Source organism: Acomys minous (genome assembly GCF_964271855.1).
Source record: "Acomys minous genome assembly, chromosome: 10".
Classification (NCBI taxonomy): Eukaryota; Metazoa; Chordata; class Mammalia; order Rodentia; family Muridae; genus Acomys; species Acomys minous.
Window position 1 is genome coordinate 43504339 of NC_140491.1, and position 21829 is coordinate 43526167.

Below are 21829 nucleotides of genomic sequence, written 5' to 3' on the forward strand. Positions count from 1 at the left end.
CTTCTGGAAACATGGGAAATCAAGACAGTTACCAAAAATCATGCATTATATTGTTTCCATTATAGGAAAATTTCAGAATGAAAAAATCTAGGGACCGCTAGGGAAAGGAAGTGACATGCATGGCGGGTTGGGAAGAAACAAGCACAGCTGAGCTAGAGGACCCTCAGAGCCATTATATTCACTTCTCTAAAACAAAAACAAAAAACAAACAAACAAACCAAAAACTGGGGGGACACATCTGTGGAAAGAAGTAGGGTTATTTCAAGCCATCCCTAAAAAGAACAGAGGAAGCTCAATCTCAAAACTTAGACTCCGGAGTGTTTTGTGTGACAGTGGGCAGCGCATGACATAGGATCTTTCACACCTATCCTGTATCTTCATTCTTTTCTGGTGATATGATATAGCTATTTCCTCTCTTCTGGGGATATGATGTAGCTATTTCCTCCAGATGGAAGCATTTCTTTCTGGAAGGAAGAGAAAAGACTCCTAGATTCATTAATCTTATCTTATAGGATCACCGGGCTCCTCCCCACGTTATATAAGCACTATGCATGTGCTGGGCAGGGACCTTTTCAGTGCAGCTAACAATAAATTGTCACTTGGTCAACTCATGCAGCAATGGGCCTTTCAGTGACATGGCTGCCTGTGACTTGGCCATAAACAAAACAAAGCAAAAATTGAAAGAAATAAACTCATTTATGTGTTTTGTACCAAGCTAGACTTGGAATTAAGCCCCCTGCACTTTTTGTCTGTTGCTAGTGCTTTATCTAGGGTAACTAGACACAATTTCTTGTCTCTCTAGGAGAAGTCACACCTGTGGAAACCTCAGACTGGGCTTTAAGCAGCCAAGAAAATCTTCTAGTCCAGGTAAAAAAAAAGAAGCGTGGAGTAGCTGAAGATGATTTCAAATGAAGCCTTGTTAAGAATGGAATTAGCACTTATAAGTAGGAGGCTCCCTTCAGGAGTGACAGATCTGTCCGCAGTGACATATTATGAGACTTTTATAGCTCCCTGTGTCATACTAAATGTAACTGAATCATTCACTGTAAATGGGGGACTTTCATATTAGTAATATTTATCTCTTAACGGATTGGCAGTCAGTTGCAAACTATGACATTTAATGACCAAAGACAACAACATTTATACAGTTTTTTTTTTTATGTCAGTGAGTTAAATATTGGGAAGTGATTGTCAAATTAAGCCAGTGAAAGCAATGTATTTAATAAAAGGGCAAGAAGCTCTTCAGTGCCTTCAATCTTTTTTAAATCCTCATATAAAATCAAGTCCAAAAACATTTTAGGCCATAGGAGAGAATAATTTGTGTATCATTTTAAAGCTTTTTAAATGTAAATGTATTCATTTAAATCAGGTCTTATGTAGTCAACTTGCTATTTAGCCCAGGATGACCTTGAACTCTTAATCTTCCCAGCCAAGCACTGGGGTTATAAGGCTACCAAATTCTTTATGTTCTCCACTTTCTTGGTATGTCAATTTTTTTTTTTTGGCCCTAATTTTAGAACATGGTCCTCCTAGTCTTGAGGGTGGAGTCTAGTTAAAAGAAAACACACCTTTGACTGTTATGCAAAGCAACCTTGCAGCTTCTTCTCAGTACTTCTCTCAGAGACTGAGTCTGCAGGTGAAGGTGTAGTCAGGCTCCTGGGCTCATCACCTTGACACTTGCAGGGTGCTAGCATCATGCTGGGGATGGATGGGAGCATCAGCACATCTTTCAGACTGTGAAAGTGAATAAATGACTAAGATGTGATTAGTCTCTTTAAGGGAGGGATTCCTTGGCCCTGATCATTGAAGGGCATCCGTCCAGGAATGATATGGGCAGTTCCAAAGAGAATGAGAAGCCATGACCATTTTTTTCCCCTTATATTTCCTAAACAATTAGACAAAGAAGACAACTTAAAAATTCAACTTAGATGAAAAAAGAATTAGAGGCCTTGGTGGCAAAATACTTACTCTGACAAGATAAACATCTGAAGCTAATTTTAAAACAGTTAGAGAGGAGGCAGTCTCTACTGCTTCCAGCTTCCAAGATGGATTTTATTTACAAAGCTGTGATCGCCTCTTTCTTTGAAGCCTTGGTCATTTATAGTTCATAGAGGTATTTCTATGAGGGATTAGGGATAAAAAGAATCTATCACTGAGGGCAATTTTAGACTTAAAGCCTCATTCAAAAAGGGAAAGAAAAATAAACCTCCCTAGTTCTCAGCCAGCCCAGGTTTTGAATTTGCTACAATGAAAAGCCGGACTTGCTAGAAAAAGTGATTTATTTGTTTGTAGACACAAAAAGGAAAAAGATGTATGAAAACCCTCAAACTAGGTCCATTTTAAGAAATAACTAGAAAACATTGTTGCCTTTGGGAATGAAATGCTAAATATTTTCTCTTACACACACACACACACACACACACACACACGTGCCACATGCTTTTTTTTGTTGTAATATGTGCTTACTGGGAACTCTTATGGGTCCATAGAAGGGCATTTGGTTTCCTTGCATAAAACCTTGAGCTGGAAGGTCAAATAAAGTCCGTCAGGGTAATTATCACCTTATCAAGCCCTGTATATTGTAGAGCTCTAAAACTCTAGGCATTTTGTGTTACTTCTAAAGAACTCTTAAATCTAAAGAACTCTGAAAATCGTAAGTTATTTCTTCTGCTGCTGTCTGAAAACAGCCTCTCAGAAGTTAGCCCTGAGAGAGTGTCCGTGGCTACAACCAAAGGAAAGGAATTTGAATTTGACAGATTAGTGTTCAACTATCACTTTCAAGACCTGGAACTGTGAAGTTATAAATACACTTTGCTCACAACTGTTCTCAGTCTCCAGATGATTATAATACTAAGAAGAGAGAACTTCTAGGTAGAAAACTCAGCATTTTTCTCATTAGACACTTGACAAGGAATAGGGTTTTCAAAATCAGCATGAATCTCAAAGTATAACCCAAGACGCCTTTCAGAAAAAAAATTAAATGATATTAGTAAATATTTAGATTCAGAACCCTGAATGCTATCAGCCTTATGTCTGAACAGTATTCTTTGAATCTACAAAGGAGGTTGTGTAAGACCGTGCAGGCATACAACCCCACATGTCACTAAATGCAAGTGTGAAAGAAACATGCTGTCTATTTATCATTTCTTTATTTTAAAAAATATTTGTTTTTCTTTTATGTATGTAAGTATTTTTGTTTGCATGCATGTCTGTGCACCGTACGTGTACAGTGCCCAAGGAAGCCAAAGAAAGACCTTGGATCCCCTGCTACTGGAGTTAGAGAAAGTTGAGAACTACCACAAGGGTGCTGGGAATTTAACCTGGATCCTCTGGAAGAGCAGTCACTACTTCTAACTGTGGTCTGCCTTTACAGCTCACATTTGCCATAATATTTTACTATTTACTCTATGTTTTCTATTTTTTCAGTTATTGGAAAATTGTAAGATTAACTTTTCCACAATCTCAGGGAATGGAACACCAATTCAGAATGTATGCCTATTTATGAAATATAAATACTCATTTGGTGCTCAGGGTTTTCACACTGAAATTTGTAACCACTATGGTCTGTCATCTCACTTTCTGCTATTTTAGCAAATTCTCACAATAAGTATATCTAAGTGGATGGAGGCTTATTTGACTCATAATTTCAAGGCCACAGTCCTTGGTCCCTTGGTTCTTTTGGTTTGGGTCTCTGGTAGCTCAATAAATTATAATGGGAGCTGAGAATAAAAAATGAAGCATTCTCTCATACAGGCCAATGGGAAAGAAAGAGAAAGAGAAAGCATCCAGGGTCCCAAATTCCATCCACTTGAAAGGACAGGCCCCAAGAAACCTAATTCCATACTATTAGATCCCATATCCTAAGAGTTCACAGTCTTAAAATAATACTAGGACTGGGTACCAAGCATTAAGAACACAGGCCATGCTTCACACAGCATATGTTTCCAATCTAAAGAATATCAACATGTGTCACCATTCCTCCTATTCTAAATGTCAAATTGGTATTTCTGAAACATAATCCTCCTTCCTGTCTGTATAATGGATGTTTTTACTTACTGTTCCACCATTGGAACTCTGACACCTGCATATAGAAATCAGCTTGAATCATTTCAACACTATGAAGTAGAAATGGGTAAAAGCAAAGAGGAAACAGAGAAATTATTAAGGACAAAGTTGTATAGATAAATATGACATTATTCAGACAAGGAATTCTACAAAAAATATGACTGCTGTCATCAATAAATATAATAGAAAGAACAATACTGAAGAATACAGACATTTACACATGAATATAACACTACACACAAATACAATATGTAAATTTATTTATATCCTAAAAGACTTACTACTGGTTGGAGACAATTGAATTATTTTGTTTTGGTCTTGTAATGAAATTGAAGTTGTATTTAAATCTTATATCCTTTACTTTGAGGAAACTATTTTGAAGTTTTTCCTTGATTGCCTTAGATTGTCTCTAAGATTTATTTTGTAATTATCTATTGTACATGCTTAAGGTTTTGAGGAGGAGAGCAAAGAGGTAAAAAGAATCAGGGGAATTAATGGAAATGAATTTTAAATTATAGTGATGGATTGATGGGGATCTACTCCAAAATGATCCACATTGTCATGTGATGAAAATGTCTAGGTTAGAGAGCTTCAATATGAATGAAGTAGAATGATTTAACGCTGATGTTCACTGGGACATCATTGCACTAGTTGGCCAGGGGTACACTCAACTTTTAGTGATGCTCATCTACTTGATTTGCATCCAAGCATATCAACCTCTCCATAGGTCTTTGTCTAGTTTACTTATTAAAGGAGTGTGACCTTGGCCTGAATCTCTCACCTAGCAAGCAGGGTTTTTTTTTTTTGCTACATTGACTTTATGTCTTGAGCATATTTTAAGTGCTACAAGTTTTATGAGAACATTTCCTTTACCTTTGATTTCCTCTTATACAAGGGAAAGTGCTTTGCCCATAATCAGCTCAAGACCTCACGCTGCCTAGTGAAACCTTAAGTCTCTCGGAGAAAGTTTCTTTCATACATTAAAATGGACTTTTCTGAAGCAAACCTAAATAATTCACTAGTGCTGACTTCACTTAGTTATTTTGTCTTCATTTAGTTCTTTCTGGTGGTGAAGGTGGAAGGCTTTTCAGCTATGAAGAGCTGCTCTTTTCTGCTCATCCACTGAGGGATCGGTGCATCAAATCTTTTCTCCTTTTGAAGATTTCTTTCTTGTGCCTATAGTCACTTGAAAAAAAAAAAAGGCTCACTCTATAAAGGCTCACTCAATTAAAAATAAAGTCAAAATGCCTGTTTATCTTCTAATGAGAGAGATTAAGAAATGGCTTGGATTAGGCAGGGGTAGAAGTCAGAAAGATCTGATCAGAATATACTGTATGAAAAATACTATCTTCAATAAAAAAATAAAATGAATGATATAAATTATGTACTACAGTGGAAAGTATCAAACACTTGGGTAAGAATGTATTATTATTATTATTATTATTATTATTATTATTATTATTATTATTAATTATTATACAAACATATCTTAATCATTGAGTTTATCTTTTGCTTAACTTTAGTACACCTTTACAAGGGTGTTAGATAATTATTTTCATTAGCTGCCAAGAGAAGAAAAAAACATATCTAAAGCTTCCGTGCCCTGTGTAAGGTCACCATGATGCTAAGTGGAAGAACCAGAGCTATATTAATTTTCATTGCCACTTTAGAAACAATATCTGAGGCTGAGAAATTTATAGAGAAATAGGTTTATTAGACTCATAGTCCTAGCATGTGGAAGCCCAAGGGCACTGGTCACCACTCCATACTGGTGGCATAGGGCTGGAGAAAATGATGGCAGGAAAGGAAAGGATATGACTCCCTTTTATAATGAATGTGCTTTTGTGATAATCCTGCCAATCCAAACACATGGGCAGGATCTTCATGGAATTTACCTTATTCTTAATCTGGCGTTCTTTTGATGATCTCACTCCTTGTGTTACCTCTGTCAGAGGAAATCTCCATGAACACATTTTCCAAAAGCTGATTAAACACTGTTTCTGTTTAACCTATTATGGTCTTTTGTCCTTAGTTATCACTTAGAATCCCTCCTGTCCTTGTAAGACACAAAGAAGAAATGTGAGTGTTTGAGAACCAACTCTATTGGAAAATAGAGAAATAGTCAAAGCTGTACACAACCACACAAATAATGGACCTAGAACACACCAATTAATATAAAGTACAAGGCAAGGTGCATGCTATTCACACCCTGTCCTCCGGCACATCTAGGTTCAAACAGTGATGCCAGCATCAGCCTGTGTTCTGGGATGAGACCCTTGTCATGACTTCCAGAGGAAGAGTAGATGAGACCTCACTGACAGATGTTTCTACAAGTCAATTCCTATCTATCAGTCTGTGGGCTGCCTAAAGAACTAACATGCAGTGAGTTTCTCTGTTTAGTTAACTTAGAACTTACCCAGGCCTGGTTAAACAGTGGGCATTATTCAAAAGAAGTGTAAGGCATAAGAAAAACTGAAGGTGCTTAGGGCAGAAGATTAAAATAGAAAATGCCCCACTTGAATGCAGAGAAGAAGGTCTGAGGGGAGAGAATTAAAGTATTCAACAACATCTGTGTACAGGAGAGAGTTAAGGAAGTCATGACCAGGCCAACATAAAACACACCTAAGCAAAGAAATAGGGTGATGCCAATTTTCCCTTTTGTCTGGTCTATAGGCCCTGTGCAGGCTTATGCCATTTATGACGAAAGAGGGAGTCAGCATATAGCACCTGCACAGACTAATACTGTTTGCCTCTTTTCTGCTTCTCTTGCTCCCTTACTCCTTCTCTGTATTCAAGGGAATATCTATTAGAGAAACATAGGAGGTGCTGACAAAATGGCTAGGGCATTGAAAGCGTTTGCCATTCCTTCAGGAAACCTGAATTCTATTCCTAGTGTACCCTCAACCTCCATTCCCAGGGGATTCTCTTCTGGTCTCCCTAGGCATCAGAATGCACATGGCACATATAAATAGGTACGGGTGCATACTGCATACATAAAATAAAAGCAAATATTGAAAACTAATAAACAAACTAACAAAATAGTCACATATAGGCAGCATTCAATTACTCACAGAAAATCAAAACTGTGGAATGGGGAGAATTTGACTTCTAGAATTTTAACAGCCAAATAACCATACTTCAAGAAAGAAGTTAAAATAAATGAACTCATTAATTAATAGATGACAACGAAGGATGCTGTTCAAAGGGACAAAATGAGTGGACAGAAGCCCAGCCTTGATGGGGCCAAAATACAGGACTTGTTAAAGGCCACAAAATGACATCAAATAAACTCAAAGTGCTAAAGGCAAGCATGAGCCAAAATAAAGGAAAGTGACATCTAAATGAAATGATAATGTCACCAAAAAGATGCAGTTATATAAAAAAGCAAATGCTCCCACCTGACAGTAAAATGTGGGATCCAGCCCTCACTTACCCTCCCAGAATGAGATTTCTGCAGTCATGTATGGGTGAAGTTATGGTACAGTTCTAGTGCCCACAAAAGGAGTCTCTGAGACCAGGCTCCCCTAGGTCAAGGAGTAGTATTAGAAGTCAAGCCTAATACATCATCACTTGCACCTCAAGTTAGTTTAGCTACAGACCCAGCTCCCTGTGAATTCAGCTTGCAGCCCATTTCCCACTGATGCTGCCACTTGGAGTGGTTGTTGAGGGATCTAAGATTAATCCTCTTCACCTGAGCCCCAGGTCATCACAGATCCACAGACCTGGATTCCAGCCTTGAACCTTCACATAGTCTCCAACTCACTCAGTCTAAAATGGAAGCAATGTCCCAAAGCTTAGTAAATGAAAGATTATCTGAAGAGTAGTTTACATCAATAAATGCCTCCATTTAAAAAGAAGGGATATTTCAAGCAAATATTTGCACTATTAAAAGAACATATTTTGCCAACAGATAGCAGAATGAAAAAACAACAACAATAAAAATTGAGAGACCAAAAAGATAGTTTAAAAGGTAGTCCAAACCAAGAGTTGATCTTTTGAAAGAACTCCAAATCCCCTTTTCATTCCGGCTGCTCTATACTGAATACAGTCAATAAGACACCCTGTGGCTAACATGGCTTAAAAAAAAAAAAAAACTTTGGAATCATCTTGTAATCTCCCCTTTAATCAGCATTTGCACCATTCCATCTGGAAAATCAATTGATTCTACCTTCCAAAATATACACTTTAACCACGCACTTCTCTCGGAGTCTGCTGCCAACGCCCTAGCTGAAGCCAGCCTCACCTCCTGGCAGGAGGACAGTGCTAATTTCCCAGCTGCTCTTCCTGAATCCAAACACATTGCCAACAATCTATTCATAAACTAGAGCAATCTCTCAAAACATATTCTGGCATATTTCAAGCATATCAGTGATTTTAAATAATTACTTAACTCTCATAATGGATCCCCACATCCTGACTCAAACAGTAAAATCACCACTGCATTTGAAAAATGCGTATATCCTTTTATTCTCTCTTCTTTTTTTCTTCCCCTATAGATTGCCATGACGCCAAATTAATATCTACATGCTATTCTTCCATATTGAAAGCATAGCAAGCTTTCCATCTCAAATGTTTAGTTACGCTTTAGCAGCAAACACCATTTTGCTATTTGTTTTATTGAACAGATTTTTTTATCCTAAAATTCTGTGATGTGTGCGTAGCACATTTGTGTGCATAGCTATGCAGGTTCCCACTATGATTTGGTAGCTACTGTGCTGTGTACAAACAGGAGAACTCCTGTTCTGTGCAGGCTTCTCTAGTCAACTTACCCATTGTTCCCTGTTATAGTAAGTATGCTGCATAGACTATATAAACTATATTTCCTCTTCAAACTTTATTTATTTGCTTGTCTATATCAATGTGAACCCATGCACTGTTAATTTATTCAATGTCACTATCAACATATTTTTGATGCACAGATTGTCAGATTTTGCCAGTGATAACATATCTAGTCTTATTTTTCTTCTTGTTTATTGAATAGAATTCTTCATTTTAATTTCTAATCTAATACATAATCAAGACATTTGTCTTTTACATGTATTTAGTGTGTCTGTATGTGGCATTGTTGTACCCAGGCTGTTTTTACCCAAGAGGAGGAGACAGGGTAAGCTTTTTTTTTATTATTAATTTGAAATTTTTATTGATCTACACAGACCTGCCTGGGGCATATATTCTTGTGACTACAAATCTCAAGGCAGCTCTCTTATAAAGGGAAAACCCTAAATTTGGTACCTGCCATTGACATAGCTGTGATAACTATTAGCAAGCACGGAAGGATATGAACTTTTAATAAGAATAGGACATAGTTGTCTCACCAAAATATTTCTATTTAATAGAGGAGCAGAAAGCCTTGAGGTTACAGAAGCAGAACAGTGCAGGTTAGCAAAAGTTCCTGTTAGTACCATACATGCCTGAGGGTCAGGCTGACCTCTGTTTTAGTTCAAGGTCTGGTCAGGATTTAGCAAACACGTTTTTCTCACTTCAGCATAATGGCAAGCTATGGTTGACACAATTAATTGGATGCTTCAAAGTTGCTAGTGGAAAACATTCCAAAGAATACAAACAAAAAGAAGTGATAAAAGCAATGTGGCTGATGTGTAGATTATTCTGATATCAGTGTCTCACAATGTATTGACAGGCTACCCCCTCCCAAAACTGGACACGCAGGTGCAATGTGTTAGTTAAAAACAAAGGCATCATCACATTTTTAAGGAGTCTGCTGTACAAGAAATGGGAATCCCAAAAGCTCCGTGCCCGAACAAGTAGAGAAGAGTCCCCATGAAGAGGAGGTACTGAAGCCATGATAATGTGTTGAGGCATTCGTGAAAATCAGAAGGTGCAGGTTATATGCACAGCAAGGGAGGACACTGTGGACTCCTGTGCTTGCTATGGCTTGTGATTGTGGCTGAGTCTATAGTGGACAGCTATCCCATAACTCTTAGAGCTATCTTCACTTTGATTGCTTCCCTTCTTTACACAACAGGGGCCTATGCTGGCCACAGTTGGCTTTACAGTTTGCAGCCTGGCCAGGCTCTATCAATAATCTAAGCAGGGCTCAAAAGCGTAGTGTGGCTAAGGTTTTGCTGGTGTGGGAATTCTAAGTGTGTTGAGAGAGAGGGAAGTAACCACAGCAGTGACCTACTGCACAGGCAGAGGACCAGACTTTGTCTATCTAACATTTTGTTTTGTTTTTTGCTTGTTTTTTTTTTTTTCAAGTCAGGGTTTCTCTGTCTATCCTTGGCTGTCTGAGACTCATTTTACAGACCAAGCTGACCAGGCTTGCCTCGAATTCATAAAGATCTGCATGCCTCTGCCTCCCTGAGTGCTGGCTTGAAAGGTGTGTGCTCCACTACACCCATATAGCATATATATATATATATATATATGCTCCTCTATAAAATAAATATATATATTTAGTCAGTTAGTTAGTGTATATGAGGGCCCAGTCTGCATGGATGCTTGCAGGCCAGAAGAAGGCATCCATAGGATCCAATTATACATGTGTATAAGATTTATTTACAGTATTTTTTAAAGTGTGTGTGTGTGTGTGTGTGTGTGTGTGTGTGTGTGCATGCACACGCTTGTGCACACACGTGCATTTGTAAACTCATGTAGGTGTTTGCCTGTAATGGGAATGTCCTCTGAGGCCAGAGGCATCAGATCTCCCTTATAACTGCAGATACTGGTGCTTCAGGGTTCTAGGGGACAAACATGGGTCCTTTGCAAAGACAGTAAGTTCTCCCAAGTCATGGAGCCATTTCTCTAGCCCCAGCCTTTGTGGTTCTTAAGACTCTGAGTATCAAACATCCTGCTGAAGGGCAGTTGTGAGTGTCAAAGTGACCTCTGAGGCTTCAGAATTGTCAGATTCTCCAACAGTGAATGGCACTGTTAGGTTTGGGCAGGGAGAGGCTACTGGTCCCGCCCACCTTCTTTGCTTTTATCCTATAGATGCTGTAAGTAAATGGCAGGCACCCTCCTGAAAATGCCCTCGAGTCTATAATCTTCAGTATTCCAAAAGGAAGTTTACCAAGCTTCCAAGCTATAGTCAGGGCTGCGTTCGGGATGGATACAAATTAAGGAAGAGACAAATCTTATCCCTTTCTTCTTGCAACCCAGGAGTCTGAACAGGAGGCAAACTGACAGGGAGCACATACCATGGGGCTTTCGTTTAACAGGGGCAGGGCACAACAGAACAACCCACTTTATCTCAGGAGGCCAATCATTCTTTAGAAACCCTGTCAACACTCAGAGAGGCATAGACAAGAGGAGCTCTGTGCATTCAAGGCAAGCCTGGTCTACAAAGTGAGTCCAGGGCAGCCAAGGCTAACACAGAGAAATCCTGTCTTGGAAAAAAGGAGAGAAAAAGAGGAAGAGAGAGGAGGGAGGGAGGGAGGGAGGGAGGGAGGGAGGGAGATAAAGAGAGAGAAAACAAGAAGAAGAAGAAGAAGAAGAAGAGGAGGAGGAGGAGGAGGAGGAGGAGGAGAGAAGAAGAAGAAGAAGAAGAAGAAGAAGAAGAAGAAGAAGAAGAAGAAGAAGAAGAAGAAGAAGAAGAAGAAGGAGAAGCCCTGCCATGCTGCCGTAGATGGCATTGATCATTCCCCTTAAATATATTTTACGCACAGCAACAATGTGGCTTCCAGGGATCTTACAGGTCGGTGATGCCAGTGGTTGATTTTCACACTCAGCCATGTCAGTGCCTTCAAATCCTGGTGCCACTCTGAGCTGACGAGCCCTGCTCCCAGCATCTTCATTGCCTGAGTATAATTTCCCTTTCACACAAGCATATTTTGGCTTTTCCGTATGTGGCCTTTTCCCTCTCAGGATGATTTCTCTGGATTGTCTCTCACCCTGGGTCAGTGGCAGAATACATTCAGGCTCCCTCACTGTAGTTGTTCTCCATTCTCAGGCTTCCACACTAGCTCAGGGTAGACAATGTGCTCTCATTCAAGATGGATCTGCTATCTCTCCTGACCCCTCTTCTGTGACGTCTATCACTTAGGCTCATAACTGGTTTTGAAGCTGTGGCAGTGTGGTCAGAAGAGGAGCATCAATCTCTTTTGACCAAGGCCACCTGACTCAGCTTCCCCTTACCAGTGTGAGGTGCTGTGTGATTGGAACTGTGCTAAACATGGCTTTTAACCAACGTATTACTTGTCTTCTCCTCTGTATTTTTATCACTACTTTTTTAAAAATTGAAGATTTTTTGTCTGTCTCCCTTTGGGGTACAGTCTGTTATGTTGTTCTGACTTCTCTCAGGTGTGGCAAGATTGCACTCAGGCACCATATTACCCAAGAGTCCCTTTACTAAGGCCCCAGATCTGGTCCACTGGTGGCAGTTCTCTATTTGGGTCAGCTTGCAGCTCTTATGGATGGATGCCCTGTATAAGACAAGTCAAGACCCCTTTTTTCCATCCACAAATCACCACCTCTGACTGATAGTGACATGAATGGAGAGCAAGCAGTAAAATAATTACTATTAGGAGAGAAAATACTGAGAAACATACAGTAAAAATTGATTTCTAAGCAATGGAAGGATTATGCTAAGGAGGAATTAGGATAAATACTAAGTTAATATGAGAAAAAAAGGCAATACCATAAGGAGCTTAGTTTAATACAAAGAAATAATTTGCCTTAGTTTAATGGGCAAATAATTGTATGTATTCCTCATGCTCAATGGTAGGGAATGTAGGGAGAGTATTGTGTTCATTGTTCACAAAATTGTTTCCCTTTTGTAAAGTTAATTTCATCTTCTTCATCAAGCACAGGTCACTGACATGTTCATGTAACAGTTTCTCAGATAGAAAAAGGAGATAGAGGTGAGATAGTGTGTTAGGGCCTAGGGGTGACAGCAGCAGCAATTACTTCATGTCTGTCTTAGGGTTTCCATTGCAGTGATGAAACATCATGACCAAAATTCACATGGAGGAGGAAAGAGATTGTTTGGCTTAGACTTCCATATTGCAGTTCATCATGGAAGAAAGTCAGAGTAGGAACCCAAACAGGACAAGAACCCAGAGGCAGGAGCTGATGCAGAGGCCATGAAGGAGGCTCTTACTGGTTTGCTTCTATGGCTGCCTCAGCCTGCTTTCTTATAGAACCCAAGACTACCAGCCCAGGGATGGCACCACCCACAATGGGCTGGGTCCTCCTCCATCAATCACTGGGTCTTATGGAAGCACTTTCTCAATGGAGATTCCTTTCTTTCAGGGAAGTCAAGCTTCTGTCATGTTGATATCAGGATAACCAGGGCAATTTTGTTAGGAATGAGCCACTGTTAACAGAAATAGGTGTGAAAATGTAGTTATTCTGTGCAGCCACACTGCCAACTCCTGGTTTACTATAGTGGAAGATAGTAAAAAAAACTTGGTACAATGTCCAGCTCATGATTTCTGTTATGCTTCAACTACAACTACCAGTTTTCTAGAACTCCCACTAACACATCTATTCAAATGATGTCCCCCAACCTGCAGAGGTCATTAGTTAAGGAAATAAAGTGTGGCTGGTCTAAGAGTAGATTTCATGTGTTGGTGAGACTGAAGTCCACCAGGATGCCCAGCAGTGGTGCCCATTGGTCATCCTGGCTTTGGGTCTCTAAACTGAGTGCAGTCAATTTTCCCTAAAACATTGGCCCTTATTTAAACAATAGAAGACCCAAGTAGAACAAAAGTACTAAAAAAGAATGAATTTCTTTTGTCCAGCTCCTTGAGACTAAATCTTAGTCTTTTGTGACTTGTGGATATAGACTGAAACAAGTCCTCCTTATAGGATCTGAGCTACTTAATGCACACTGGATCTTCAGCTCAACTGGTTCATATACCTCCCGTTTAGACCACGACTGTACAATGGTTACATTATATGTCAAGCTTTCTGATTGAATCTTGGGATGTATTTGCTTCCATAATCACATGGGCAATTTTTTAAACCCTAAATCTATCTTACCCATTAAATTCACACCATTGGCAACATAATTTAATAAATGTAACATTTATAACATATTGAGTAAATACATGTTAATATAAAACCCTTGGTGGGAAACAAAGCAAATCAAATGGCAACAGCACAATACTTAAGGATTGTTTTGATACAAACAAATCTATAATCTAAAATCCAAGCATGAATTCATCTTCTGTTGACACACATCTTTCTGATTCCTTCTTTTTTGGCTGTGAGCTCACCTTGATTGGAACCTTACCTGTGGAAAACTTTCAAGGAATTTACTGAGGTAAATTCTCCTATTAGGACACATACAAAGCAGTTTCTTCCACATGCCCAGGACCCCAACTTTGGGATCCAGTTTTAGAGAATATTAATGTCAAGAAACCCAGTGGAAACAAGAGTCATCAGAAAGGATGGAAATGAGGCAGAACTGAGCTGCACATCCATAGGACCAGACGTAAAGTGGAGGGAATCAATATTGGATTTAAATTTTGATTTCTTTTTATACACAGTCATCTAGACTCCTTGCTTTGCCTTGCAATCTCTAGAATCTCATCAGCAATGATTAAATGAATCTTTTAAAAATCCAATATGTGTAGCACACCCAATGAAGTGAGTCATGGAGGACTATTTTACTTACAAATCAAGGACCACAGTTGAGGGCTGATGCTTTTATGATATTTCACTTTAAGATAATATTTTAAATCATTATTGTTTTCTGCTTTCAGAACTTAGTAGTATGTACAATGCACTGCCTTCCTTGAAGTTCATCTTTTCAATTTTGTTTCTGTTTTTCTTTGCATGTGACTATTCATCTCCTTTTCACCTTCAGGGTCATTTAAAATGTATTTCATCTTGATTTGATTTAAATCAAATTATTATAAATGAAAATTCTAAGTTCAGAATGTGTGTATAATGAATATTCTACGTATATATTCATTCATTGAAAATAATGAATTATACATATTTGTTGAAAAAATATATTTATTTTTTCTGGAGATATATAGTACATTTTAAAAGTTATGCACTTTATTATTGTTTTGAAATAAAAATTACTCCTTTCAATTTGAATTTTGATGGGCTGCAGGTTAGATACCATAAAACAACTTATTTAGGAAAATTCATGGAAACATACTCAGAAAAATCAGCATCTCAGGACTCTTCTCATCCATATACCCTTTTATGTTATGTTCACGTGATATGTTCCTCAAGATGAGAGACAAGTTCTAGATGTTCCATGTTGAGTTTTTTTCCAATCTATTATGTAGATAGGGTGAGAAGAGAAAAAAGAGAAAAATGTTGCAATAGAAATTACACACATATTGTTCCTCATCAGAACAAGACAGCTCCCAGGACACGTTCAAAGAAAGCTTCCAATCCCAATTAATCCAGCATTTCAAACTGTCCCACACAGCACTCTAATTAAGCCTGGAATTTCTCAACATTTAGAAACTGGACCACAAATGCCATTCTTAGCTTGTTTAACCATTTCCCCACTTTTATTTGGGCCCCTACTAGGTATTATTTATCCCAAATCAACAAGAAGAAACCTTAAGAGAATGACACACAATTTCTTTTAAGGGGCTTGGGTAGGTTTTTGGTTGCTTTCTTGGGCAATAAAGGGTATTGTTAATGGGAGTTGGTTACAAGTTATTATTGGTGTTATTTGGAAAGAAAACAAGGTTAGACTCAGCAATATCTCTCTTTTCCCTTATCTTACATTCTTAGGTTTGGAGATAGGGGTTGAAAAGAAAGAAGGAGGAATATAGAAATATAAAATGAAGATAGAACAAAAAGTAGATTAGTGAATCTACTCCTCAACTTAATGCCTCAATTGTCACTCACAAAGTTATTTTTAATTTATTGGTATATAATTTTGTATAGATGCAAAATAAGTTTAATTCTAGATACAGTGGTATAGAATTCAAATGTAAGTTTATTCTTCACACACACAACACACACACACACACACTATATATATATATATATATACTCTAAGATGAGGTATTGTACCCATATAACTCAATACAGGGATTACTTCCAAAACTTTGAAAGTGCTATTTTTTTATACAAGTTAATTGTTATCTGATCAAATCATGGTCATATCAATCACTAGTCTACCTTTTTTACAAGAATATACAGCTTAAGTGCATCCGATAGATATGATTCTATAGAAAGATAAGGTACGATACTTAGATACTTAGATAAGGTCTTCAAAAGCCTCAAAGACATGTGGAATATGGCATTTATAATGTTTTTATTATTTTAAAGATTCAGTGAAAATGAGAAAGGTTAACTCCTGGCAACACCCAGCATACCTCAAAGAGGATGATGAGCATCAAAGAACCTCCTTATGGAGATGGCTTCAAATGTGACAAACAAGTCACTGGGCCAAATTTCCTCATTTCTACCACAGACAGAATTCTGCCTAAAACTGGGCAAACTTAGAAGCAGGCAAAGACAATGGCCAAACTCTGCCAAGGACAGGATAAGCAAGTCTTTAACAGTTCCTGCCTCACAAATATGTTTGTCAGATATATTGGGCCAGAAGGCTGAAAAAGATGCTCCAACATTATAGAGAGTTTTGGGTGACTGTTCAGGTAGAAAACTGTCTCTGTCATCTTTGCGTTTGAGATGCTACTAACTTGCACCCCTGGCATACTCAGGTAATCAAATTTATTCCTTCTCAAGTCTCTGCGTTGAAGACCAGGTATCTTAATATTACAATGAAGCTTAGTTGTTTAGGGGTTAAGATGGTTTTAGATCTAGATAGATAGATATTTTAAGTTGATAATAACGAGATATGATGAGATTGATTCACATTCAAAATTTTAGACACACCAAGATAGGAGAGACAGCCTTCTTCAAGGCTGTCAAATACAAATAGCCAAAACATTTATATAATTCCAGATCATGTCATGGTTATTCTTGCTATAGATAATTTATTGTATATATGTGGAGTAATATAAATGTATATGTAAAAATAAATAAATTATACATTTTAAAACATATTGAAAGAGAGTCTATTATTTTTATACCACCCAATTATTGTTATAATACTTCAATATCTGTAACAGTTGTTAACAAATAATTATATAAGAAAAACAAAAACAACAGACTTTATTAATATATCCATTGCCATTTTTCCACTAAGAAACTTTCTGCTTCATAATTTCCATATACATGTCAGTTTTGCTCCTGGCACAGTCAATCAGATACTTTCCTCAATGACTGTAATTTTGCAAGAATGCTTACATGCTTTCATATGATGCCTGAATGAGTTAGTTGTAGTGATTGTTTATGAATTATACTTGAGTTCCTAGTCTTCCTCCAGTCCTTCTGGTTAAAATGGTTTAATTTGAGATCTTAAAATAGGAGTGTGAGTGTGTAATTACAATAAATCACTCTATGGATTATACTAAAAAATTTAAGAACAATCTTGAGAAAGACATAACAACCTGAATTCCCTGTGGTGAAAAGACTTCTCAGAGTTAGTAAAAGCCTGGACCAGACAGAGACACTGAATGATTGGTAGGTGAAGCTTATTGAAGGAGAGAATATGTGATTTCTTGGACATTGCATCAACTAAAAGAAAAGATAGAAGTCAGATGAACCATTTTTGTGGGCATGGAAAGAATAGTTATTATGGATCAGGCTCGCTTCAGGACCCACTTTCAGTAATACTATATGGAAGTGAGTTATGTATCTAAAATTAAGGGTGAGAAAGTTGGCATGGCCCCTGTAATCACAGCCACCAATGGGCTGGCTCAGAAGGTTCTTGATTTGAAGGACAGCCTGGACTACATAAGAAAGACCTGTTTCAAAGGGAAGAAGGAAGGGATGGAAGAGAAAGAGGACAAGAATCAGGAGGTAAGGCATGAGAAGGAAGATGGAGAGAAGGTGGAGAAGGAGAAGAAATGTGGGAAGGAGAAGAGTAGGAGGAAAATAATTTTGCTCTGTTTCTACTGATATTAAAAGGAGATATCAAACGTTTATAGTGGCAAGGAGGCATTATTTCAAGACTGCGTATTAAATATTATGCTATGACGTAGAAATAGTTACTAACATTATTTGGAAATGAGTTCAGAACAGTAACAGCATGTTTTTACTTTGGAGGAACAAACTATGTTGGCTTATCAGTGGTTCTCAGTCTTTCTAATGCTGTTACCTTTTAATACAGTTCCCCATGTTTTGGTGACTCTCAACAATAAAATGACTTCCATTGCTACTTTATAACTTTAATTTTGCTATTGTTGAGTCATAATGTAAATATCTGTTTTCTGATGGTCTTAGGTAAGCCTGTACAAAGGATATTTGACTTCAAAGAGGTCGTAACCCACAGTGTGAGAATCACTGTCCTACTTTATGTTTTAACTTTTAAATAACATTGTTTTTATTATTATATAAACAATGCAGTTTAATTATTAATGTATTGAGTCTTTTGATACATACCACATGACTACAAAGTATTTTTTAAACATTTTTAAATTTATTTTTAAAATGTATTCACTTTATATCCCAAATAGTTTCAAAATAGCTTCCCTGTAGTTTTTAATTATTGAGGTAGCAACACTTACTCTAAGATTTACCCACAGAATGTTAGAAATGCAAAAGCAGTACTATTTTCTTTTCTTTTTTTTCTTTTCTTTTCTTTTTTTTTTAATTTTATTGAATGTCTATGATTTACATGTCATGCACCAAAATCCCTCTCCTTCTCTTAGTAAAATAAAACAAATAAGCAAAAAAAAAAAATCTTGTCTCAGAAGTTGTAGTGTATCACGCAGTATAGTGTTTTGTCCACACATGTTTACTTTCAAATGTTCATTGATAATAAATCATGGGTCTGGTTTGAGGCCTACACTATCATTACTGGATCCTCACTGGGACTGCTGTGAGGACTGCCATTGTTGTCGTGTGTCAAGGAGATTCTTAATCTTTGAATCTGCAGGTCCGGCACCTTCATGTGTTCCAGCAGGTCATACATGGGGTAGATGTTGGGGTGAGGTCTACTCTGAGCCCTGGATCAGGGCCGCTTCCTTGTCCTCAGGGCAGGGCCCGCTCTCCTGTCCCTATGTACTCAGTGCAGGGCCTGTTCATCTGCTCCCATGTCATCAGGGCAGGGCCTACTCTCCAGCTCCCAGGTCCTCGGGGTGGGGCTGATTTTCCCACTTCTATGTCCTCAGGGCAGGGCTGGCTCTCCCACTCCTGTAGCCTCAGGGCTGGGCCCGCACTCCTGCTCCTGTGTCCTCAGGGCAGGGCTTGCTCACCTCCTCTCATGTCTTCAGGGCAGGGCCAACTGTCTAGCTCCAAAGTCCTAGGCGTGGGGCCTGTTCTCCCACTTCCATGTCCTCAGGCAAGTGCCAGCTCTCTGGCTCCCACGTCCCCAGGGCTGGCTCACCTGCTCCTTCATCGTCAGGGCAAAATCTCCTGTCCTTGTGTCCTCAGAGTCAGCGCTCTTGCTTCTGTGTCTTCAGAGCTCTCTTGCTCCTGTTCAATTCACCAGATTGTTGCTGGCTGTCAAGGCCTGGACGGCCTCCTACACCTGGAGGTTCTGGTGGGCCATTAAGCAGGTGGCAAGTGGAGGCTTCTCAAAGCCTTCTTTGAGTTGCTCACAGAAACCGTTGATATTGGCTCAGCTCAGTTTCTTGTCCAGGGGAAATGTGGCTCTGGTGATTCATACCTCCTGAGTCCCTGGTTCATTGCGTGTTCCAGTTGCCATCCTCCCCCGCCTACCCCCAACCCTCCGTACTGCCCCTAGTATCCACCTCTGCATCATCTAACTCTCAGCAATGAGTATGGCCCAGGCCCATGAGAGGAGGTCTGTGAAGCCTGTGGTGTGGGCGGTGCAGTACTTGCTCCAGCCCAGTTTGAACAGCATCCCTCTCTAATGCCATCTCCTTAGCCAGCACTGTGCCGGGCCGCAACATGAAAAAAGGCAGCCCGACAGCAGCTGTGGTCCTAGGTCCCTGGGAACTCACCAGAGCCTGGTCCCATGGTCCTGTGGCAGGAGGGCATGAATGATCTACATGGCAGGATTTCCTTCTTTCTGGGAAACACCAGCACTATGTTTTGGAGCTCTCAGTATGATACTTTGATGGCTGTACAGTCACTGCTGTGCCGTGGATCAGACACAGTGTGTGATTGACGCCATCTTGGATGATCTATGATCTTGGCTTGGGTATTTCTCTCTCTCTGTCTCTCTCTCTGTCTCTCTCTCTCTCTGTCTCTCTGTCTCTCTCTCTCTCTCTCTCTCTCTCTCTCTCTCTCTCTCTCTCTCTCTCTCTCTCTCTCTCTCTCTACATGTTACATTCATAGTGATTTGGCCATCTGCATTCGTCTCGTTTAAGTAAGTGTTTTTCCTGTCTTGTTGGGTCTAGATTTCCGAATGAGATTCAATATCTATCTTATCTCAACTCTAATAGCTTAACTTCTTTATCTTGATCTAAAATGATCTTGTTCCCTAACCAGCTAAACTTGGTTATAGAACTATATTATCTTGCCTTCAATGCCCCTCAGAGACTTGAGAAGGAATAAAACTTAAATTCCTGAGTGAATCAGCAGTGTGGCTTAGCAGCTTCCAAAATGTACAAATTGTCTTAAGACAGTTTACTGCCTGACCAGTCACCCAATACACTTTATAATGTTGGAGCCTCATCTTCAGCTTTCTGGCCTAATATTTCTGCCAGACTTGTTCACAGTGTTTCCTCTCAATCAGGCCGTTCTTGAGGCTGAGCACTTCTGTGTAGCTCTGGAACACAATCCTCCTCCTCAGAATGCATTGAGGACCTCATTTTTCGAACCCCGCGGACCTGCTGAGGATAAATTTGCCATAACAATAGCCGATAACCAGTATTTGCAGAGTTACTGAATCAACACTGATCCATTCAGACAACAGAGTATATCACAACTATGAAAAAGAATAATTCTGGTGTTGAAGTCTCTCTGGCCACTCCAGGATCACAGCTCTCCAGTTCCTGAACTGGAAAGACCTTGAGATAAAAATGAGCTATGGAAGGACAGCAGGTTACCAAGAAGAGACTTGATACACTATGAGCATATACAGGGGGAGGTAATCCCCCTCAGGAACAGTCATAAGGGAGGGGAATAAGGGGAAAATGGGAGGGAGGGAAGAATGGGAGGATACAAGGGATGGGATAACCATTGAGATGTAACAAGAATAAATTAATAAAGGAAAAAAATGTGGTAAAAAAAAAAGAATGAGCTATGAGTTACATAATGAGACATTGTCTCAAAAATCATACCAAGAAAATAAAGAAAAATTATTTTCATACTATTTAAAGTAACCTTCTGAATAATTTTAGTGAAGCATGAACAGCGACAGTCTCTGTTAGTATAAATCAAAGCATTTCATATACTTTAAAATTTTACATACAAAAACTATGTTAAGAAATGATTATTTGGCCTATGTGTGAGAGGAGTTTCTTGCCGAGGATATTCTCAGGATGATTTTTGCTATTCATCCATAGTCTCAGAGTTCATGGTGAGTTGTGAATGTCTGCCTGGGAACTCATCTCATCAACTGATGCATCCATCCATTGACATTCTTTACGTTATCATGTGTTAAGCATTGGCCTTCCTATAATTACTGCTAAGAGTTCTATAGTTCAGGGTGCTAAAACTTAAAACTTCTTACCACAAGTTATTATAATATTGCTTTTTGAAGGTATTCCATCCAACTTATAAAATGTGGTAATAAAGTTATGTATGTGTTCCTAGCAACCTATATACTTATTACAAAAGAAAATATAGTGTAGGACTAAAACAACAGAAGTCAATTTTTGATTTGAATCAAAATCTTAATGCAAAT